This window comes from Papio anubis, chromosome 5 (genome assembly GCF_008728515.1).
Source record: "Papio anubis isolate 15944 chromosome 5, Panubis1.0, whole genome shotgun sequence".
NCBI lineage: Eukaryota > Metazoa > Chordata > Mammalia > Primates > Cercopithecidae > Papio > Papio anubis.
The window spans coordinates 162,815,794-162,822,564 of record NC_044980.1 but is presented as its reverse complement, the minus strand read 5'-3'; the positions used below and the strand labels follow the sequence as shown (position 1 = coordinate 162,822,564).

At 48.7% G+C, this 6,771-nt stretch overlaps 1 long non-coding RNA gene across 1 annotated transcript; it reads right to left on the bottom strand.

Annotated features, from left to right (window-relative positions):
* Positions 1-1,825: 1,825 nt before the first annotated feature.
* On the bottom strand, positions 1,826-4,877 carry LOC103885575. The gene is made up of 3 exons (XR_648721.3): positions 4,725-4,877; positions 4,270-4,374; positions 1,826-1,999 (listed from the first exon to the last, which is right to left on the bottom strand). It is a non-coding gene; the product is annotated as an uncharacterized LOC103885575 (long non-coding RNA).
* Between the last annotated feature and the right edge of the window lie 1,894 nt (positions 4,878-6,771).

The following is a 6,771-nucleotide window of genomic DNA, read 5'->3' as shown; positions in this document are numbered from 1 at the left end:
ATGTTTGACAGCCAGAAAACTGAATTGTGTCTATTGCTAACTCTTAACACTTTTGCTTTAGGATTGTATTACCTGGGAAGTCAGGAGGTCTGGGCCCCTGCTGTGTGACCTTGGCCAAGCTCTTTCCCTCTCTGAGCTGCTGTTTCCCTGTTGGTGAAATGAGGGCGGCAAGGATCAAGATGCTGTTTACAGGGCCCTCTGCTCTGACATACTGACTCCTCTACAGTTTCTTTGGATTGTGGAGATATTCCCTCCTCCCCTATTGGAAGGTGTAGGTCTAACTCTTAAGTTAAAATAATTTTTGTCAGGAGGGTTTTCTGAGGCTTTCATGGAAGATGTTTCAATAAGACTGGAGATTCCCTAACAGTGACAAAAACACAACAAGAAAAATAGCTACTATTTATTGTTTTTTTTGTGCCAAGAGTTCACCATAGCTAAGAGCAGTGACTCCTGATCGTGCCCTGTGAGACAGGTGCTGTGTGTTCCCAGTCATTTGTGTGAATACTGAGGGCCAGAGAAGTAAAGTCAAATTTGTCTGGATTTACTCTGTAAACAATTGGCAGAGTCAGTATTCCAAACCAAGTCTGCTAGATTCCAGAACCTGGGAGCTTAAGGATGAAGCTGGACCCCAGCCTAGACCTCCGTCTGTGGTAGCACGTATCTTGAGGGAGGTCTTAAAATCATGACTGCTCAGAGTCTTAGCCAGAACCAGTGAGGCCACCTGACGAAATTTAACTAGCTGCTGTCTCAGAGAAGGAAACTGAGACACAGAAAGATTTAGTGACTTGCACAAATTGGTGGTTCCCAATACTTCCGCATTCATGGACCACTTTGGAATATTGAAGCCTGAAGGACGTATTCAAAAGGATGACAAAGCAAACACCACATTTTATTAAAATAACTTTGGGGGATATATTGATGTTTTGGGTAAGTGTTAATTAAATACATGAATGAACACATGAGCAGAGACATGCATTTTTAGCTCTGCCTCCTCATCACCTTCTCCAGGGTTGGCCACTCTGTAGGCCCCAGAGTCTACTTCGTTGATGGAAGGAGTGACAAACACACTGAATGACACCCGAGATCTCAGCAACTCACCAGTTTCTGCCTGCAGGCTTGGGATGCTGGGATGTGATGTGTGGTCTCAGACCCAGCTTTCCATGACTTCCTAAGATTTGCAATTACCACCAGGGCCAGATAAAGGCAGTGGGAGACTCTAGGAACACCTGGTTTATAGCCCCAGACCCACAACTTTTCAAAATGTCTTTCTCAAGCTTAGAAAGCTTGGTGCTAGACAATAGCAAAGACTTGGAACCAACCCAAATGTTCATCAATGACAGAATGGATTAAGAAAATGTGGCACATATAACACCATGGAATACTATGCAGCCATAAAAAAGGATGAGTTCATGTCCTTTGTAGGGACATGGATGAAGCTGGAAACCATCATTCTGAGCAAACTATTGCAAGGACAGAAAATCAAACACTGCATGTTCTCACTCCTAGGTGGGAATTGAACAATGAGAACACTTGGACACAGGGTGGGGAACATCACACACCGGGACCTGTCATGGGGGAGGGGGAAGTGGGGAGGGATAGCATTAGGAGATATACCTAATGTAAATGACAAGTTAATGGGTGCAGCACACCAACATGGCACGTGTATACATATGTTACAAACCTGCACGTTGTGCACATGTACCCTAGAACTTAAAATGTAATTTAAAAAAAAGACAGAGAGAGAGAGAGAGAGAGAGAAAAGAAAAGAAAGCTTGGTGCTAGAGAGCTTTTTGCTTCAAATAACAGAAGGCCTGCCTAGAAGTGGTTTAAGCAGTGAGTTCATTTATTCTCCCACATTACAAGAACTCTGAACCATGAAAGTTCCAGAATATCCCTTCCATCTTTCTGATCCTTTGCACATTGGTGTGGTCTTGGCTCACCCCCTCATGGTTGCAATGGGGCAGCTGCAGCTTCCAGCATCACATCCCCATGTCAGTGTCTGGCATGGGAAGGTTGTTGGGAAAGAAACAAAGAAGGTTGTTTGTTTCCATGAATAAATTACATGCCCATGTGTAAGGAAGCCTGGGCAAGACAGTGTCTACCATTTTCAGCTTCTAAGATGGAAAGCGAGTTCTGCCTGCAAGGAAGACGTGCTTTGCGTTGCGGGAGGGTGGCTGCTGGTTGGTTAACCAGATGTACCTGCCACAGCTGACAAACAGGAGTCTATCACCCACTCCTCCAATATAGCTCTGCTGCCGCCTCTCGCGTGGGACATGGAGTGATGGAGGCAAGGGAAGCTCCTGCTGGGGTCACAGGTCCCAGCAGTGGCTTGTTCTCCATTCTCCCCACTTGCCCCTCATCCTAGGCTGCCCAATTCTTTCTTGTCCCTAATCTGTGTGAAGATGGGGAGTGCACGCAGGGATGATCTCTTACCGCAAAGACAAAACATCCATAACATGCCAGGTCCTGGGCTGAACACCTAATCTTTTGTCTCATTCATCTTCACTATAATTCCCATTTTACAGGCGAGGAAGCTGAGGCTTGGAGAAGGGAAGGGACTGGCTCAAGGTCACAGAGTAAGGGAAGAAACTGGGGTTGGGACTCAGTTGTTGACTCCAGAGCCTGCCCTCTCAGAAGTTATTATTGAATCACCTTCACTTAAACGCTCTGGGCTCCAATTCTAGAACCAATGAGCTGGAGCCCTAATTTTCATTCTGCCAGCATCTCCTTGGCTCAAGACCAAGCCGGCAGTGCCCCTTCTTTCCCCACCTGGCCTGGCCTCAGCTGGTCCCTAATCTAGGCTCTGTCGCTTGCCTGACTCCTTCTCTTCTCCTAGTTATTTCTTTGTATGTGTCTGTCTGTGGCGGGGAGTGGGGCTGAATGGGAGTCACATCCACCTGCCACCTTCAGGAGAGCTCTCTCTGGACAACTTAGACCCACAGCCTCCCCAAGGTCCTGCTCTGCTCCCAGGCAGGCCTTAAAAGGTACGCAGGCAATCAGACCCGATCTTGGAACCACCAGTGTGGAAAATCCAGGGGAACAAATCCTGTTGACTCCGGGCAGGTGCAGCTGTCACCATCCCCAGCCCCAGGTTCTGACTGGCTGGCCCCTCAGGCTCAGGGACAGGCAGAGGAGGGCAAGGGTGCTGCGGGAGGACGAGGAAACAGGGTGCTGTGTGCCCTCAATGGCCATCGCCATGCCGGCCCCAGCAGCCCCTCTGCTGGAATGAACCTGTTCCCCACCATGGAGGGAAAACCCACTGAACAGAGTGAGGTTGCACCTGCCAAATAAACACAGTGAACCTTCTTGTCAGTGTTCCCTAAAATAAAGTCAGTCAGATGCTCCCAGTCTCCAGGGTCTTGTTCTTTGGGAAGTGATCCCCTCCTCTAACTAGTTCCTATAAGAAAAGTCCGACTCAGAGGAGAGCTGTGAGGCACATAGCAAATAATCTACTGTATCCTGTCCATCTCGCTGTGCACATCCCTGCCTCAAGATGTAAAATGCCCATATAGGAAGGGCATTCATCTTCCTCTTACAGTGGAGAACCCCTTGAAGTTGAGCATAGAAATCTGTCTCCCCACAAATATTTCTGGAGCCCCTGCAGTGGGCTCAGGATGTCATCCCTAGCTTAGAGTACTGCACAGGCCTGCACCACGCTCCACCCATCTATCCATTTATTCATCTGTCCACCCAGTGAGTGCTTGCTGAGTGCTGGCTGTGTGCATCCCATGCTGCACACTGAGGGTCCAGGGACCAAGGCATCCCTGCCTGAACAGGATGTACTATGCAGTTGAAGAGACAAACAGGGCAGCTCATGATCAGGGAGCTAAGAGCCTGGAGTGAGGCCTATCCCCAGCTCTGCCTGAGCTTAGAGTTTAACCGGGCTTTGCGTCATTTCAATGCTTTCAGGAGCAGAGGATGCTCTCAGAAAACACCCAAGGCAGGGAGTGATCAGATTTGTGTTTTGGGAAAACCACCTTGGACTTGAGAGGGTGGGTTGGAGGCAGACATTGTCTGAGAGGCTGATCCAGAGGTGAGACACGGCAGCCTGAACCGAGGTAGGAGAGGAGGGGGAGGGGGAATGGAGGGGATGGATTTGAACAATAATCAAGAGGTAGCGCCAATAGGACTGAGTGAGAGATAAGGTGAGGGTGGTGAGGAAGAGAGAAGGTCAAGGGTGATGCTCACATTTCTGAGTCGGGTAGTTTGGTGGACATTGGCGCCCTTTGCTGATGAGAAAAGGGATCCTGACAGAGGGGGTTGACTCACCAGGTCATTCTCAAGTCAGTGGAACTGGAGGAGAGTTCAAACTTCTTCCCGAGGTACTCCCGTCCCAGGAGACGATGGCCTTGGTATGCCCATGGGAGAGGGCTCCTGTGGGTTTGGGAGAGGGGAAAGGTGGTTTTCAATTGAGGGTTCTCAACCCAGGGGCCATTTGTCAGTGTCTGGAGTCATTTTTGGTCATTGTGACTCTGGGGGTTGGGGGAGGTCATGGCATCTAGTGGCAGAGGCAGGGATACAGCTAGACACCCTACAGGGCACAAGACAGCCGCCCACAGCCAAGAACCATCTGGTCCACAAGGTCAGTTGTGCTCAGGCTGAGAAACTAACAGGCCTTAGGGAAGCTGAACAGTGAAGATGAGTCGTGACAGCTGTGGAACCAGATGCTCGCATTCAACTCTCAGCTCTGCTGATTAGTAGGTGTCTGATCATGGGCAAGTTACCTGCCACTTAAAGGAGCCCACCCAGGTCCTGGTGTAGAAGAGGTTGGCATTTAGTAAATGGTAGGAGGTCTCCAAGCTCGTCCATGAATCAGCTCCAATGGCCACACCCTGGGAGTGTGTGGAAGCTTACCTGCAAGCCCTGGATACCAGGTCAGAAACCTTTATGTAGTCGTTATGATCACAGTTGCCATCATAGGGCTTTTACGAAGGCAAGGCACCGTGCAGTGTTTCACATGTATTGACTCATGTTACCTTCAGAAACCCTGCCAAGTAGGGCTTTTATTCCTCAATAGGGGGAATAAATGGGGGAAACAGAGACTCAGAGAGGTTGAGAGTGTGCTAGGCACTGGGAATGCATGGAAGAATAAAGCTCATCTATCTGTGTTCTCCAGGACCTCAGTCTAGTTGAGGAGACAGGAGGATAAATCAATACTACTAACATGACAACAGTAAGTATCATTTCCACTCAGCCTCGTCTGACATGTATTCAACAAATAACTGATGAGTATCTACGGCGGGCCAGGCCCTGTCTTGGTCGCCTGAGTTCCTGCCCTCGAGTAGTTCAGTCTAGTGGGCGAGACAGATTATAGGATGCCCAAGCGATGCGTGCCCACCAGCAGCTGAGTGGCTTTGCGTTTCCCAAGCACCAGGTACTTACAGGCTTTGGCTCATTTAATCTTAAAATGTATCATGATGAGACATTATTGCTAGGCTCATTTTGTAGTTTGGGAACTGAGGTTGTAAAAGATTAAGTAACTTGCCCAAAGTCTTAAAACTGGTTTGTGGTGGAGCCGAGTTTGGACCCCTGAGCTTTCATACGCCAGTGCTCAAGGTCTTAACCCCTCCAGTAGATGCCTGCCCTGTTCTGCTGGGAGCCCCTGCTCATGCTGCACCCAGCAGCTCGTCTGCCACCTGAAGTCTGTTTGCTCCAGATATCCCTTTGAACTTCATCCTTCTGGAAGTGACTGGCAATCAGCCCTGTGCCTGCTTAACATTGAGGAGAGGAGCTGTTGCAAGGTGCAAAGGCGGTGAGATCCTAAGAGATGGCAGCCAGAAGCTTGCTCCTGTGGGGCCCAGATGCATGGTAGACATCTCCCGGTGCACTTCCTACCCATCCAGACAGGATGTCCTTGCACTGATGTGATCTTCAATGAGGAAAATGGGGTTCAATCTGTTCTCTGAGAGAGGCTGTGTGAACCAAAACAAAAGGAAGAGGAAATTCGAAATGACAGTTTCATAAAAGGTGCTCTCTGCAGGAACCCAGGGAGGCTAATTTGCCTTACCCAGTTTCCGTTTTCAAATGTCCTTCAATGAAATTCAGTCAAATGGACCCAGGGAACTCATCTTTTAACAAAATACAGACCAGGGGTTCCCACTGTCCTGGAAACAGACCCCAGGGCCACATACAAGTTGTTGCTGGGCACCAGCATCCCAGCCGAAGCCCCACTGTTGCCTGCACATGGAAGAACTGTAAGTCCTGCACATTTTTGTTCAACTCTCTTTGGATTCTGTTCATTCCACAAACATTTATTGAGCATCTCTCAGGCACTCTACAGCAAACTAAAGACACAATGGTGAGGCAAGGTGGTGTCTGTCCTCAGGGGACACACTGAATGGAAGCTATTTTCAGGGCTCCCGTTACTCTGGGGGCTTGGTCGCTTGCCTCCAGCAATAGGCAGTGCTTTTAGAGAAGCTAAAGAACGGATACACCTAGCTAGGACATGGAATGTTCTAGAATGAGAGTGTCAGGCAGGTCTCTACATTCAGCTGTTGGGTTCCCACGAGGACTCTCAGAATTGGTAGCCATTGGCCAGACAGGATCTTCACTAGTGGAGTTGGAGAAGTTCTTTCAGTGAAGAAAAATGGTCAGGCTGATATCATGAAGACTGACGGAAACTTGGGAAACTTGGCACACTCTGATATCAATATGAGCTCTACAAATCATGGATGAAATACAGAGTTTTAAATGGGGCTGGAGCTGAGTTGCCTCCCAATCATTCATTCCTTCACTCATTCATTCAAAAAATGTGTTGTATGCCTGGCACCA